Genomic DNA, 17,633 nt, shown 5'->3' on the forward strand with positions numbered 1-17,633 from the left:
GTTAATAGAGAGGAGGGAGACGTGCTATCGTTTAAATGAGGGATTACCACGCATATTTTTAGACAGTCGCTCCTGGGAGGCATTCACAGCGTTACACATGGCTGTTCGCATTAATACTTACTTAAACGGTTGCGTCAGGAATGTATAAAGAGATCTGAGAGACACGGTCCTGAAACCCAACATCAGAAAGGTGTGGAGGTTTTTTTTTTTCCGAAGCTATTCGAGCATCCGACAAGCACGTCTGACAAAGTATAACAGCCCCTCTAGATTAGATTAGATTAGACAGTTTTATTAATCCCCAATAGGGAAACTCATTTGCCACCAAAACAACTCACACGGACAACAAACAATATAGACGTTGCATTCGCAGCACACAGCGAATAAATAACACCATAAAAAGCCATTTGAGACGTGATTAACAGCTGAAAGGTGCTGTAGATCTAGACCGCATCTAAAAGTGTTTGCATCACTAGTCGCTCACCGAATGAGTTTTCTGAGTCCGTTAAAAAAACACAGCGTGATGGATGGCGTCCAAAATACAGAACCCCGTTTTTTTAGTTTGGCTCTCTTTTCTACAGTGACCTCAAGTGAGTCTGGGGGGGGGGGAGGCCAATCACTGTGCCAGCCTTTCTGATCATCTTATTGATCCTGTTTTTTTTTTTATCATCTACAGTGATGCTGCAGAGCACAGCATAAAAGAGGACACTAAGCAAAGACTCCCCGATAAAAAACATGAGGAAGCTTCTTGCTGATATCAAAAGGATCTAAGATCTTGACTGAGCTTTCCTGAATACAACCTCAATGTTCTTTTTCCAGTTTAATTTACTGTCCAGGTAGACAACAATATATCTGTAAGACTGGAAGATTTCTATCTGCTGACCCTTAATTATCACTGGGAAGATCTTCTGAGATCAATAATTAACTCTTTGGTCTTCCAAAACATTCATTTTTTTAAAAAGTGCATCACAATAGCTGACAAATGATTCAACCTCTCTTTAGGTTGTACGTCATTGCCTTGATTAAGTACACCCACTAAAGCAGTGTCATCCAAAAACTTTTGGATTTGACAAGACACCTGACTGAGCCTATAGTTAGCTGTATAAAGTGTGAATAAAAAGGAGGATAAAACTGTGTCCTGTGGGGCTTCTGTTTAAGTTAAGATACTGTCAGACGATTCGTTATCAAGCCTGACAAACCGAGGTCGAGACGGAATAATCTAAGACCCGAGCGATAGTTGTGTTGTGCAGTTTAAAATTCATCGATTTGTTAACAAGGTGTAGTTGAATTGTATTAAAAGCACAAGAAAAATCAAAAAAACATAATCCTAACAGAGCTGGCAGCTGTTTCAAGGTGGATTAGTTCACCCAAATCAGTTTTCTTCAATAAAAAAGTGGCTCCAGTGAAAACTGTTTACAGTGAAGTCTGTGGATTATAAATTAATCTATAATTTATCATCCTGTTTGTCCGTGCTGTATGTCTATAATTTTGCTGTCTCTGTCTATTCTGTACACATATCTATTGCATGTCTGACTGACCTGAAAGAGAAATCTCTCCTCTGTTGCTCTCCCTGAGGCTTCTTCCAGTTTCTTCCCTGTTAAAGGAGTTTTTCCTCATTTGAATCGAGGGTTTAAGGACAGAGGATGTTGTATTACTGAACAGATTGTAAAGCCCCCTGAGGCAAAATTTGTGATTTGTGAAATTGGGCTACGTGAATAAAATTCACTTGACTTGGTTTGTAGATTATCTAATATAATAGGGACTTTATTTTTTTTCTGGAAAGTGACATTGTGGTTGAACAAAACCCAAAAAAAAACTTGCTGGAACAAAAGCTGAACCGAAGCCAGAAGTCAAGACAAAACATCGGTACTCTGTACTGATAGCTCCCAGAAAATGTAATTTAACAGAGCAATGTTTTGATCCAAGTGACTTGACTCTCCAAATGTCATTTTTTCACTGCTGCGATGAGAGAGACACAAACAGCTCATATCTACAACTTTGGGAAAACTAACAGACTCTTTGAAAAGGTGTCATGTGACTAAGCTCTGCAGTTGTGCGGCTGATTATCAGACACAGTTTAATTAGACATGAATCATTTGATAAAGTACAGAGTGTACAATTGTTTTATGGGCTGGAGTTGCTATGGCAGTTACATACTTAGATTTGTCTTCTCTGAACAGTGCTCGCTATCCGTCTCCTTCCTTGTGATGCTGATGCCCACACGGTCTCTAATTTATCTCACACTCCCTGCCTTGCTCTTGTAGCTACAACACAAACAATTTTTTTTTTTACATTAACATAATAAATAAACAGCATATTCTATTCTTTATCTGTTTGTATCCACGACTGGTTGTCACGGTGAAGCTCAAAGCAGGACGTTAAAAACAATAATAAGGCGGGATGTTAAAGACAATAATAATAATGGTAAGTAGTTTAACATACAACGTATGAGAATGGGTCAGTAACGTGATGTCCTGTTTTTGTTTTCAAGTCATATCACAAACCTGATGCATGCATGAACCTGCGGTGACCTTACAGGCATTAGTTACTTAAGCTTCAGGCTTAAATGATGCAGTTTCAAGGCAGACGTCTCATTAGGGCTCACTGATTAATCCGTTATCATCGCTAATGACAAGCAATAGTTTGATTTTTTTTCTTTTTGCACACTGAACACTTATTCAAAATCCACATTTACAACAATGTTACATAACCAGCACTTTATTAGGAACACCTGTGCAATCTAATGCAATCCAACACAACAGCTCTCCCTTAAAATTCTACTTTTATGAAGCTTATATATTTTCAGTTTTTGTTGACATTGTCAGAAACCTCCCATGTATGTTAATGGAGTGGACAAAATATTAGGCACAGTACTCCGCCATCACCACCCACTATGACCTCAGTAATAAACAGAAAGTTGAATTATCACCTTTCTTACAACGTCAGCAAAAACTAAAAAAATACAAAGCTTCACAAAAGCAGAATTTATGGCAGAGCTGTTGTGTTTGATAGCGTTAAACTGCACAGATGCCCGGTGAGTGTTTGATGTTTGGTTTATTACATTGTGCATTGTAAAGATAAACTTAAGAAGTTGTGACGTTGCACAAAAATGCTAGCACAGGTCTTTAAAGTGAGAGTGAAAACACGATTAATGTTATTGGTCTTTGGAGCCGTTTCTAAACAAACTAATGTACCCAAAACTCTTCAGGGTGAAGGAACAAGTCACCCAGTGAAACAGTGTGCCTCACTGATGTGTTTTTAATTGTTTTTGGACAACAACAGAGGTCTGCAGCACAGAGGAATAAAATATATCAAGCTTTGGATACACATGCAATGTTTGTATATAAGTAGATCAATTCATTGTTAGTTTGGCTCTGCACATGAGATTTGTTTACAATAATGAAAATATGGAAAATTGCCAGACTTATCCTTTAAAGAGGACATATCATGCATATTTACAGGTCTATATTTTTTTATCTGGGGCTCTACTGGAATATCTTTGCATGATTTAAAGTTCAAAAAACTTAACTCAAAAACTTATTTATCTTATATTGACCCTTTACGCAGCCCCTGAGTTCAGCGTCTGTCTGAAACAGGCTGTTATAGCCCCTGTCTGTCTCTCTCCTGTCTGCCCTCCTGAAGAGCCCACTCTGTTCTGATTGACCTCTTCTGTTCTGCTCTTAGAAGCTTCCCCTCGAGAGACTTCCGCCGGCTCCGGAGGTTACGTAAACAAACCATGCAATAAACTATAGTAGTAGGATTTCACTGCTTGTTCTCATTCTTTATTCAATATGTCAGCTGCTCAAACGCATCCGTTCATGTTCTGTCTGAAATCTGATCCAAAATACGAGAGCGGACAACGTGAACACATGAAAAAAAACCTTAGCGACAACCGTAGCAACAGAGAGTACGTAACAGATGTCCGTGTATGGCCGTGCACGATCAGCTGACGTCAGCACGGTAGAAAAAACTGTCACACATGAAGCGTTTGGCGCATGTCTACATACGTTTACCCCCTTTCACAAAATATTTCTGCCGCAGGTCAGAGATGGCAGACGTGAGAAACGATGTATATTCCACTTAGTGAACACTTTTATCCAGAGCACCTCATGCTTTTTTTTAGTGCATACATATTTCAGAGTTATTGGCCTCACTGAGAATCAAATCTAACCTTTATTTTGTAAGGACCTGTACGCAGACAGTGAGCGATTGAAGCGGGAATGGGTTCGTTGTTGGTGTTGTGACGGCTGCAAATAGACAGGATGTAGTGGAGTTAGTTGTTTATGTCGGCGCGTGTTATTGTCATGCACGTAGTCGCCACGTCTCCTGACCTACTTCTCTGCAACACTCGGTCCTCGGTCACACAGTTCATGTTCTTCCACAGGGGGGTTGCTCTATATATGTGTGTGTGAATAAGGGGGGGGCGCGGGGGTGTTGGATGCCCATATCATCTTTTTTACTTTTTGTCCACACTCCATTACCACAGACAGGTCCTGCGTATGAGACAGGAAGGAGACAGAAGAGATAAACAGTGTTTGGGTGTGAGAAAAACAAGAAGAGTGAGAGGTAAACTGAGAAAGGAAGGGAGGATGTAGCCACTACTGACCCACATGGCCTTCCCTAAACTAATCTATACCTCAATGTGAGTTTTGTTGGTTTCCTTTTACTAGCTGATTTAGCACAGGACGGACTGCCACTGGCTTTATCAGTAACTGTATATGCTACGTGATACCTTTCAAAACAACTCACTATAGTGTTGTCTGATCTGTGACATCCTCAGTTAAGATCTGGTTAAAACTAGACCGAGCTGATTAACGTTAAGAAAAGAGCGGCCATGATTGAAAGAAACCAACATTAACTGTCAGCAGGAGATGGAACATAAACCAGTCTCAGGTGTCTCAGGTGTTGTTCTCCTCAAAGATTTACATTTTATCCTGTTTTTATGTACCGAGGCTACATGACTTGATGAATTATGCACAGAGAAAAGAGGAAAAAATTTGAGAAATGTGAGTTTTGAGATCAGTCGGAAACACACGCCGAGTTGACGTGTATGTTGCTAACATCTCTGTGGACATTACAAAGTCAAATTCACATGAGACAAGTGAGGCAGCAATTTGCATCACATTCAATCTGGATGCACCATAAGACCTAAGACTGTTTGTGGTTCAATATAAGTACCAAGAGAGAGGACAGTCATCATTTGTGCAACTGCATGAGTTCACTGGTGTGTCTCAGGTAAATGCAAATGTGTGTTCAAGCATTTCAAGTGCTTCAATAAATGGCCAATGCCCTCATTTACCTGGTGATATTGACATTGCCACCATTAGAAGTGGTGCTATTGCAAATAAACTCAATGCTAAAAAAAAAAAAAAGGAAATTGAAAAAGTTTTATCCTGAGCAAAAACTTTTCTTTTATACCGAGGCTGTATGACTTGATGAACATAAAGAGAAAAGATGTAAAAAGAAAGAAATGTGAGTTTTGAGATCAAGGTCAGTCTTGAACACCGAGTCGGCGCATATGTTACTTGCTAGCTACAGCTAACATATCTGCAGACATTACGTAGGTTGTATTTAAGATAAACACAGACGTTTTAAGGGCTTTGACCAATACTGTTTCCTTGTGATATTCACACACCAACATTGAACCTGCCTTAACATGCAGTTCCACTTAACACTGCTTCCAGTTATTGTATTGATATGAATGGGAAAACCCTCCAACTTCTTCATGATTTATTTAAACAAGAAGCTCTTGACAGAAGTCTCAATAGCTAATTTGACTTCTTGGTAATGAGTTTTTAAAGGTGGAAGCTTGTGTTTGCTTGATTAACAGGTTACATTACGAGGTTTCGTTTGCTACTTGCTATCTCCATCCCACTTGCTCAACTCAAACTTTAAATCTTATATAATGTTTTCCTACCGTTAATTGCATATACGGACACCCAGCTCATGAAAACTTTCTCTTTTTATTAAATTTTTCTAACACATTATAGCGCTCTGGTGAAGAACCATTTGTCACACATTGAATTTTAGCTTCACATTTGTTTGTTAGCATGGAAGCCATCATGGCTAACACAATCTACAATACAGAAACTCAAACTTTATCAGCAGAAAATCCCACGAAAAACCACCGGCATTGTTTTATTGACATGTGGGCTCTGGAAATTATAGTGCAAAAACATTGCACAATGTACTAAGCACCAAAAACATCTTTTTTAAAAAGGATTTCAAGCTAAAATAAGATTGAAACTGAAAGACAGACTGAAAGACAGTGAAAGTCATAAAAATGTAAACTTCAGCCTTAAGGTTTCAGGAAGCTGCTCATAACCACTTACTGTGCGGCAAGTTCAGCTACCGTGTGCATCATGTATATTTAATGCTTTGATTACACAACAAAGGAGTCAACTTAAAGAGACAGAAAGGAGATTTACCAGTGAAAATTATTCAAGCACAACTACTTAATTTGACAGAACATAATTGCCGCTCTCGTATTTTGCACCCCCTCTGCGTGTGATATTAGCTCTCAAAAGCATGTCGAGCCAATGACCCCCTTTGACTTGTTGCTGCTCCCGTCACTTCATTATCTCCTCTGTCACTTTGTTTTGTTTTGTTTTTTTTTTTCCACCCCCGTCCGTCCCTCCTGCGCTCGCGCCCGCTCAGCTGGAAGTGGCTGCCCTGGGTGCAGGCCTCGCAGCAGGCTCCCATGACTGGAAGCTTTAATGCTGCTGCTATTTCAAGCCCTCTGATGTCATCTGAAGGAGGGGCCGGCTCTCTCATCCCCAGAGTGGTGAGTCAGAGCCAGAGAGAGAGAGAGAGAGAGAGAGAGAGAGAGGAGGAGAGGAGATTCAGTGAGGAAGAGGTACAGAACATTCAAACAACAATGGTGGTACGGTGTTTGTTCCCATGTTGTCACCTGGGGAAAGGCAAAAGTGTTGTGGAAATGTTGTGGAAAACAACAGCGCAAGTGACAACCAGCAGGGACATACTGGTGTAACTGGTCTAATTCTGGTCTGTTATTGCAGAGTGGATAACAGTGTTATCCACAAATATTCCCTCTCTGACCAGTTACATATAGCATTCAGTAATACCTGCACTGAGATGTCATTTTATTTGCAAGTTTCTAATTGTAAAGTACTCGTTTTGGAATATTTAAAACATTATTTGTAATATTTTATTACATCATATTTCTAAATATTTTTAATCTGTTGCAAAACTATACATTTGTGATTATTTTTATATTTCAAATTGAGTTTTTTCTGACATTTCTTGAAACATTTCCTACCATATTTGTGATTTTTTTATGTGTTTTTTCTGCTGTTTTGAATATTTTTTGGTATATTTATTCTACTTTTACTAAATCAAAGCTTCTGCACCCTGATAGGAATAATATTCTGGGAGATACACTGAAAACGTATCCACTTTTTGTCAAAGTCATGTTCAAAGACAGAAAAATTGTCAGAAGTACTAGATCTTTCAGGCTACAGGGTTCAAAATATGTCCTGGCTTTCATAAACAGTGAAGCCTTTTTACAAACTGCATCATCAGTACAGACATAAAAAGTTCCTCCTCATCAAATTTCATTTCCGGGTATTTCGGTCCAACCAAACAAACATATTTGGTTTCACATCTGCTTCCAAATAACATTTGGTGTTATCGTCATGGGCAGAAAAAAGACACAGGAACCAAAGGAGATGTTGTTTTTCTCCTGTCTCTCTGAGTGATGTCATCCCCATTCAGAGTCTGCCTACACAAAGTCGTGGCAGCACTCAGCATCCACTGTCGCCATGGCTACAGCACTGTATTTGCCACACTCCCCTCATCCAAACCACCAGGTGCCGAGCATTCAGCTATGGGTTGATCCACCTGAAAGACGGGCACTTTGTCCAATAAGAGAGGAGGTGAGTGATGTAATTGAAAGGATGGGACGGAAAGGAGAGATGTGTATCCAAACACGGAGTGTCAGAGATCTTCTGCTGACGCACTAACTCAACAAGGAGGGCTGTCACATTAACAGTTATCTCTTTGAGGAAAATAGGTGAGGGCGGATGTCAGGATCTGAGATGTTTTACAGCTGTCTGGAGCTGCGACCAGTTGGATTTTAGTATTAATATAACCAATTAACCCCAGGCTCATCACAACGGGGCGCATGGGTGAGGTTTGGCACAGCGTCGGAAAGTGGCTTAAAAAAACCCCCCCAAGAAATGACAGGGACAGTTCAAGCCTTCTCCCTCTCTAAAGAAATGTGCACAGCAACAGTTAATCAACTCAGAATAGATCATGACTACAGTAGGATCATTTTAAACTCAAGAGGAATCAGTCATGTAGATATGTTTGATCTGGTGCTTGTTGTTTTATGATACTTTAATTGTATCATTTTTTGTAAGTTGTATGCCTTTTGCGCTGTTTTGTATGTATTTTCATTGCTGAGTTATGTGTTTTGTGCTTTAATGTATGTGTTGCTGAATGTTGTGTTTTGTGCAGTTCCATATGTATTTTATTGTTGAGTTTTATATATTTGGAAAAGGCCCATCTTGGGACGGGCATTGCCAACTAGCTTAGGCCATAAATGCTGTGGTATGTGGCATTAGTTCATGTTATATTGTCCCTATACAAATAAACATTAAATTCATAACTTATAACAATTTGTGTTGAAATCACTCAAAGAAAAACATCATTAAACTGGTAAAATGTAAACAATACCTGATCGTTTATGGATCGCAATATAAAAGGTTACCTCTAGATTTTGTTATAGTGCCCTCAAATTCCAAAGTTTGGTTTGGCTCCCTAAAAATGTGTTAATTGGTCATAATTGCAAAATTTGTTATGGTGCCTTAAGACCTTAAAATTTGGCATAGCGCCCACAAAATGTATTATTTGTCATAACCCCAAAATTGGTATGGTGCGCCTTAATCCCAAAATGTGGTAGTACCCCAGATTTAGTTGAATGTTTTAAGGTTAGATTTACTTTAATGTCAGATTTATCTAAAATGCTTCTTCCATAATTAGATGAACACAGTTTTTTCTGAGATAACAAAACAAAATATTCAAACAGGCATCAAACCATTATTACAAACAGTCAGTGCTTAACGTACTCGGGTCTTAAAACGTTAGCTAAGTGAAGTCTCCAAATTAGTTATAGTGTTCCCAAAACTACTGTACTGTAAGAAGCCAACAGACTGTTTAATAAGTAGAACATAATATAAAAGCATGAATGAAATTTCTTCTTCTTTCTGTCTCATTCTCACACTAGTCCATTTCAATTTAGAAGTGGTTTGTTGTATAGTGAAGGACGTAGGGAAGCTGTGTAGTGGTTTCTAGGAGCAGATACCTTTTTTTTTTTTTTTTTTACAATGATCACAGAAATATGACAATTTAAGATTTCTGTAAGTCGACTGAATCTTTCTGTCGATATTTTTCAGGCTCTGCCACAGAAAGATGCCACTTTCTTCATTCCACCTATGAAGCTCTGATTGGCTCACTTGTTTTTCCAACCAGGTAATCAGCCATCAATGAGTGCAAAACCACATTTATTAAAGAAAAAAAAAGAGAGATTTGGGCAGCCACTAAGATGTTTGAAGCTAGAAATTTAGTTGTTTGACGACAGAAGCAACAAATCAAATGCCAGTGTTTTGCAGTTTGGGGAAAAAGACCCTTTAAAGAACTCCCATTAGCTTTTTTTTCTAATATCTCTGTTCTTTTTATCATTGCATTGCTGTGTCTTATTACTATTTCGTGCTGCAAAGGCCCAATTTTTCTGCAGTAATCATGATCTTTTTTTGATGCTTCGTTTGATGTTCTTGTGTCTGATGTGTGAAAAGGTCTGGTGAATTATGTTAGACTATTTCGATAGTTCCCGGCGGTCCCCTCTCACAAAGCAACTTCAGAAAAACATCACATTTGAAAATGCAGCATTGTTGTTTTCAAACCCTTTCATGTTGTCCCTTGAAATCCATCAAATTGCCTGGATCGTCCCTTTCACACACACAAAGCCAGCGACTGCCTTTGTTGCCTAGCAACACAGCAGAAGCATTAAGACCGTTTGTTTATCGTCCCTGCTTTCTGGTAAAAGTAAAGAGAAGTTCACAAGGAAGCACAGGGAAACAAATGAGAACATAAATACATTTTCCAATTAAAGTTCATTTAAAGGCAGAGTATGCAAGATTTGTCTTTTGGTGTTTATCATTACACAACATTAAAAGTTGGCCCCTTTTCCCCGGCTCAGAGAGAGAGAGAGCAGCGGTGGTTGAGTGAGCTAGAGAGTGAATGAAAAGAGGGAGTGGCGGTAGCGAAAACAAAGCCGTGAATCAGATGAATAAAACATTTTCTGATTGTTTCACAGTGGTTACATTCTAAAGCATAAACAAACAGACCCACACCGCCGCACAACCCTACGGGAAGGTGCCGCATTGGCAGATTTTGTGTGAATGCAGAGCTTCATCCTGTCCGCTGTGGCCTCTCTGCTCTGTGCGTGTGTGTGTGTAGCTCAGCCCCACCCTCACTCAAGCAGACACACAGACCTGAAGCTCTTTATATATCCATGACACAGAGACAGAGAGCAGAGCGGAGCAGAGGAGAGAGAGAGAGAGACGGAAACAGCTGTGTAACCTGGTCGCTACGCCCGACCTCACACCCCTGCACTATTATTGGCTGGGGGGGGCTACACACCCACTGCCCGAAGGATGACGCCTAGAAACCTCCCAAACACAGCAAAACAATAAGAAAATACAGGCAGAGAGCAGAGTCTCTGGAGATACATACACCAGCTACACGCTTCTGGTGAGTCATAAGTGATGATTGAGAGGGATTACTTTTGTACGAGTCTATACATTGGTTTTTAGGGTAATCCTGCATAGTATACCTTTAAGAAACGAGCCACCAACGAGGCTGTTCATGATTCAGTCACATCTCTGGAACAGCTTGTTCCATCATTGCACGCCGAAATGTGATGTGAAATGCTTTTTACTGCAGCTCAGAGGCATAAAACTGGTTTACGATCAGCCTGAAAAGCCTCATTATGAATGCTAAAGTTTATAATAGCTTGTTATGAGAGGATCTGTGAATATTATGAACTGAATGAGGCAGAAAACAAGACTCTGTCCTTTATATCGTGATTTGCGACAAACTTTGTTCAAAAAAGTTCATTTTCCAGGTTTAGATTTGATTAGTATTGAAGATGGAGCTTTGTCTTCCGAATATATTTCTTGTGATAAAATCCTCATATTGTATTTTATATGGATTACATTTATTCATCTTTTATACAGTGAATCTTTAATACAGTGTTTTAACTGACATAAACTGATGCACAGATGTAGATTTAGTTTTGTTTAGTTATATTTGTTCCAATATTTATATTATATTTATACTTGTGAGACTGTGTGTACATATTTATTTAATTACCACTGTTGGATATCTCTGTACATTATATGTAGGCTCTTCATATTTGTAGGTCGGTTATGCTGTTATATGCTGATGAATGAATTCACTTCAATTCAATGAGTCTAACCAAATCAAAACTATTAGTTCATTCATCAATTCATGATATCAGGTGCCAGTTTGTAGGTTCAAACGTAGCCAAGTTATCACGTATTCGTTTCCTAAATGGGGATTTATATTTCTAAAATAAAACTGCTCGCACCAAACTAGACAAGACAAACTACAACAAGAGATTAGTTGTATTTTAAGAGTGGGTTCACAATTTTTCAAGTCTGTATTAAAACAACAACAAATGAAAATTCTTGCCATAATCATTCCTCCTGTTCATACTGACCATTATAAAGATCCCTTCATAATGCACTTACAATGTAAGTGACGGGGGACAAAATCCACAGTCCTCCTTCTGTGTCAAAATATATTTAAAAGTTTATCTGAAGCTAATATGAAGCTTCAGTCGTCCAAATGAGTCAAATCAAGTAGATATCTTTTAACGTTAAAGTCTTTTTAGTGCCAAAGTCCCTCTTTTTGTTACTATACTTCCACCACAGCTCAACAGGGAAACACTGTCCGAGGAAACACAAAGAGGGAATTTGATGCTAGAAAGACTGTAAATGTGTCAGATATCCACTTGATATGACTAACTCAGACTACTGAAGCTGGACTGTTGTTTCAGACTTGAAAAATTGTGAATGTATCCTTTAAGTATTTACATCCAATAACTACCAGGTAACTAGCTACTTCACTGAACCAACTGAAAAAGCTAACGTTACCTTTCTAATATGTTAGCTATCCGTTTAGAGTGAAGAGTAGAAGAGGTAATGGTATATGTTTGACACATCTGACCTGACACTTGATAGAAAAATATGTTTAACAACAATGTAAACTGATTTTTGAATTACATTTTACAAAAACAACACCTCAAATTACAAAACATTATGCTAATAACATTAGACAGAATGACGTTAGCTAGTTGGATATTTCGCACTAAGTTGTATGAATACTATTTACTCTAAAAGCCACATATTTCTCCATGTAAGCATATATGAATAAAAAAGAGTTACAGCCACATTTACAAAGGATTGGCAGTTAAGTTTAGCCTCCTGTATTTTTGGAAGGTTGTGGTGCTAAAACTTGATCTCTTTCCGGAAAAACACAGCATAAGTTTTATTGAAATATACTAGCAGAATTAATATGGTTGTCATGTGTTGTAGATTTGATGTTCACTTAAAAACTTCAACTGCCTCCACATACGACTCAGTAGGGGTTTATTACAATCACTATATCCACAAAGGTGCCTATACAGGAGCTTTTCTTATAGTGGAGAGTTTCTGTGGCTCACTTCAACATCTCTCTCTGGACCATGTAACATCATAAATGTTTTAGATTAAAAAGCTAGAGGCTCGGATGTGGCTCAAATAAACCCTTTGCCCTTGCTGCAGTGGGGAGAGAGGAAGGGAGTGTTTGGGAGTCAAGGATTACCTCCTTTTCCAGGATGGGTGATTCATTTCCTTGTCTTAAAAAGTAACAAGTGATCTCTCTTACTTTCACAACAGTTTCATTGAAATGGTCGCTACGTGTAAAATGGAGGACTGGCTTGTGAAATGAAAACAGACAGACAGCTGATGGTTGTAATTAGGGGAGATATAAAAAGGCCTGAACACTGGTGTTGACAGCAGATCCCAGAGGGCTGGTAACATGGAGGGTTTGGATGTTTGTTGGGGTTCTGAAGGCAAGCATCTCTATAAAAGCCAGAAGTGCTTTGGTCCTTTGCTGTTAAAGTCACTGTTTAAAACAGACAGTACAACTGAAATGAAAAAAGTCCACTTACTGTCTTTTTCCTGTTTGTGGAACTCCATTATCTGAGAAAGATTGAGGAGTTAAGATTGTTTTATTGTCAAACTACTGTTTCCAAGTCAAGAATTAGAGCCTCTCATCTTAAAAATAAAAACCCAACACTGGATGTTATGAAAGGAGACAGGAACTAAGGCCAGAGGTAAACATGTTACACACATATCCACCTTCCCGACTCGCACACCATTACTTTTCTAAACAGGAAGACTCACTCCAATGGACTGGAGGTAATTTCCGTAAAAGTCAAAGCTAATTAGATGCCTTAGTAACCTACCGGTTATGACACATACCACATAACTGCAATGTCATCATTTCAGTTCCGGCTGTAAACCTTTGTTGCACGTCATAGCCATGTTTCCTATCTCTCTCTACATGTGACTATCAAATATTGAGACACACACACACGCACACACACACAAAACTAAATGCAATCTCAAAGATGGTGTTTAATTTCTTCTTTGCTCTGCTTCATAGATCAGTAATTTCAGTAGGTTAGGACTAAATTGGGTTCTACATGGTTACATTTAGTTTAATGGAGTTTTCATGCATTAAATAAAATTAAAGGCATGTTTTTGCTACTTAACACCAGTATATAAATTCTCTTTTATTGGACCCCTCAGTGTATTTGAACTTAATTACCACCAAATACTTGAATATTTCTGTACAGTTTGAGGTTTTCCGTCAACAGTCTTACAGATGTCTCTTCATGTGGTAGTATATATGGGGAAAATGCTTTTTGGGCTTCAGTGTATTTTGTTGCTGCAGTACCCTGAGTGACCACTGGGGGAAATTTGGCAGCAAAGCTGGGTGGCAGCAGCTGATGAGCTCTCTGAAAACATTAATGCCTGAAACAGGTTCTTCATCCCAGAACTATGACACATAATGGTACTGAAAGGATTCGTTGATTTAATTAATTAGTCAGTTAATTAACTGACAAGTGATTATTATGTAGTCTTTCAAAATTATCAGGTAAATATAAAGAACATTTGCTGTTTCCAGCTTCTCAAATGTGAGGATTTGCTGCTTTTCTCTGTTTTATATCATTATATATTGAAGATCTTTTGCGTTTTGGACTGTTGGTGATCACATTAGGCTTGGGGAAACTGTGATTCTGCTATTTTAAACTAAGCAATCAATCAAAAACATAATAATCAACATGCTAAATGAAAATGAAAATAACCATTGCTGCCCTACTACCTAACTTTGCATACATAGTCCTGCAACAGGGATAGTACAGTGACATTAGAAGAGGAAAATAATGAAGAATGAGAAGGTAACAGACTTTAAAGTGAAGGCAGCATGACAGATTTTTACAAAAAGTATCTGGAGGCGGATGCTGGACTAAGTGAGGACTAAGAGGCTGACTGCTGAGTAACACTAAACAGTATTCACCCCTTCTCTCCCTTTACACTATCTCTGCTGATGTCTGTTCTCAATGGTCGACCTCAAGAGTGAAAACGAGCGAGGAGAGATGATGATAATGTGCACAGACTCACACATTACAATTTTATGCATGTACTGTACGCTGAGAGATCTCTGGTCAATTTTTATTACTGCACTGAAGTGGTGCAATGATGCCTATACTTTAAAAAGACCGTGTCCTCGACTTGGCCTTTTATATGAACTGAAACTGAATGCAAATAGGATCAGTGATAAGAAGTATCCCATATAACAAGTGCATTAAGTTACACAATGATTGCATGTATTATAACAACTGTTTCTGCCTATTTAAGTAAGCTTATTTCTATCAAAGTAGATTTTTCTTGGAAGGCACTTCCCATCTTCCTGATAAACCTCAAAATAGGATTTCTATCAAGATTATTGAACCTGCCAACAGACACATCCGACTCTCTGAAAACAATAACAGCATACAGGAAAAAAATCCAAGATTCAGTTCCCCAAATAAACAGTTGTTTCTTTGGATGATTTGTTCAACAAATTGTCTTCAAAAGGTTTTAAAAATGACCCACTGACAGACAAACAATCAAACAAATGGTTGCGAGTGGGTGAAAACATTATCTTCTATTTCGGAGGATGAATGCACTTCCAAATAAGAAGAGTCAAAAGAGACTTTGCTTTCTAACAACCACAACAATCCCTTAAATCTATAGACGCACAGTAAAATCTAGGATTTGATATGATAATCCTTCAGAAAAGCAGCCGTTCAAACAGAACTGCTCTCTGTGTATAAGATGACGAGAGCTCAAGCTCGAAATTACAGCTGTGAGGCTGCACTGAGCTCTTAGTTTTAGCAGGACAAGATGAACAGAAGGCTCCCATTCACTAACATTATTTAATAATCACCTTGTTTTATACAAGCGGTAACCACTTATGCCAATTAGGTGAATTAACTAAATTAATGCATCAATTAGCTAATGAAATAACACAGAGATGGTCTTATAATAAATGCCTCCGCCCTGGCACTTAAAGATTCAGTTCCTTTAAATAATTCTTCAATTATTTAAAGCAGAAATTAAGCTCATTACGGCTAAATGTCTTCTCTGTGCAAATAGTTAAAGATGAAATACAAAGTGTGTACTTTGTGAACTCAAAATCTTTATCAACAGAGTGAACTCATAAAACCTGGTGTAAAACCCCAAATTAGACAAATGCAACGTTTTTGTACACTTCAAGAGCGATGACAAAACACCACTTGCTAACGTTAGCTAATCACACTACTGACACAAGCTAACCACATTAGCTTGTTGCCTAAGAAGCATGAAAATGAAGACACTTACCTCAAAATCACACAATCTGCCAGCGTGTTGTCATCTTGGTGTCCAAAGCAGGCATGAGGAAAGCTGAATGGCATCTTTCTACTAAAACTTGACATTTGTTGCATCTGAAGTGTCTCTGTGCTGTTAGCATGTAGCTTTTATGAAGGCACATAGGAAAAATAATAAAAACTGCTACATTCATCTAAATGTATGATTAATACTCACATTAGTGCCTCTTATTTCCTTTTTTTAGTACATATATGATGATGTTTGCTTCTGTTTAATAGGCAAAATATTTGCCGACGTTGGCACTTTACATAAAAATGATAAAACCAAACATTAGTCAAAATTGAGTGTATTTGGCAGACACACACACACTGATCAGCAACAACATTGAAACCACTGACAGGTTAAATGAATAACATTAATTATCTCGTTACCATGGCACCTGTCATGGGGTGGGATATATTAGGCAGCAAGTCAACAGTCAGTTCGTGAAGTTGATGTGTTGGAAACAGGAAAAAAAGGGCAAGTGTAAAGATCTGAGCGACTTTGACAAGGGCCAAAATGTGATGGCTAGACGACTGGCATGTACAAAATTCAGTGGTCAGTACCAAAAGTGGTCCAAGGGAGGACAACCAGTGAACCGGCGTCAGGGTCATGGTCGCCCACGGCTCATTGATGCGTGTGGGGAGTGAAGGCTAGCCTGTCTGGTCCAAATCCCCAGAAGAGCTACTGTAGCATAAATTGCTGAAAAAGTCAATGCTGGCTATGACAGACAGGTGTCAGAACACACAGTGCATCGCAGCTTGCAGCGTTTGGGGCTGCGTAGCCACAAACCAGTCAGGGTACCCATGCTGACCCCTGTCCATCGCCGAAAGCGCCTACAATGGGCATGTAAATGTCAGAACCAGACTATGGAGCAACAGAAGATGGTGGCCTGGTCTGATGAATCACATTTTCTTTTACATTGTGTGGACGGCGTGCGTGTGCGTCATTGACATGGGGAAGAAATGGCACCAGGATGCACTCTGGGAAGAAGGCAAGCCGGCGGAGGCAGTGTGACACTCTGTCGGTGTATATTCTGTATAAATGTGTTTGTTTTGTCACATAGGCTTTGTTTTTATTGTACTGATATTTTTTTTGAATTGTGCATAATATTACAGCCATTCGTCTCAAAACAACCCTCATGCAATATGTAGTAAATGTGGCTTTTGAGAGGTTGAACAACTGCTAAACTGGGAGCAACTTTGGAGGAAATTTCACCTTTCAATATGATACAAACAAGAAAAAATAAATCTGCATCTAATGATTACTTTCATTTCCTATTAACATGGCAAATATTTTCCTGATTAATAGTTTGGTTTATGAATTGTCAGAAAATTGTTTTCATTATTTCCCAAAGCCCAAGGCTGCATCTTCAAATTGCTTATATTCAGTTAACCATCAAAGAAGACAACGTATGAATGCAAATATTCACATTTGAGAAGCTGGAACTGGAAAACATTTGGCATTTTCGCTTGAAAAATGACTCAAACAATTCCATTAATATAAGTTCAGTACTTGACTCATCGCTTCAGCTCTAAAAAAAAAAAATGGCCAAAGAGTTGAATCAAAGCTATAAAGTGAAAACCTAAA

General features: G+C 38.6%; 1 long non-coding RNA gene across 1 annotated transcript; it reads right to left on the bottom strand.

The window, feature by feature from the left end:
* Positions 1–5,941: 5,941 nt before the first annotated feature.
* Positions 5,942–16,950, bottom strand: LOC122967188. Its single transcript, XR_006398552.1, has 2 exons — positions 16,017–16,950; positions 5,942–6,746 (listed from the first exon to the last, which is right to left on the bottom strand). It is a non-coding gene; the product is annotated as an uncharacterized LOC122967188 (long non-coding RNA).
* Between the last annotated feature and the right edge of the window lie 683 nt (positions 16,951–17,633).

The sequence above is a fragment of the Thunnus albacares genome, chromosome 2 (genome assembly GCF_914725855.1).
Source record: "Thunnus albacares chromosome 2, fThuAlb1.1, whole genome shotgun sequence".
NCBI classification, from domain to species: Eukaryota; Metazoa; Chordata; class Actinopteri; order Scombriformes; family Scombridae; genus Thunnus; species Thunnus albacares.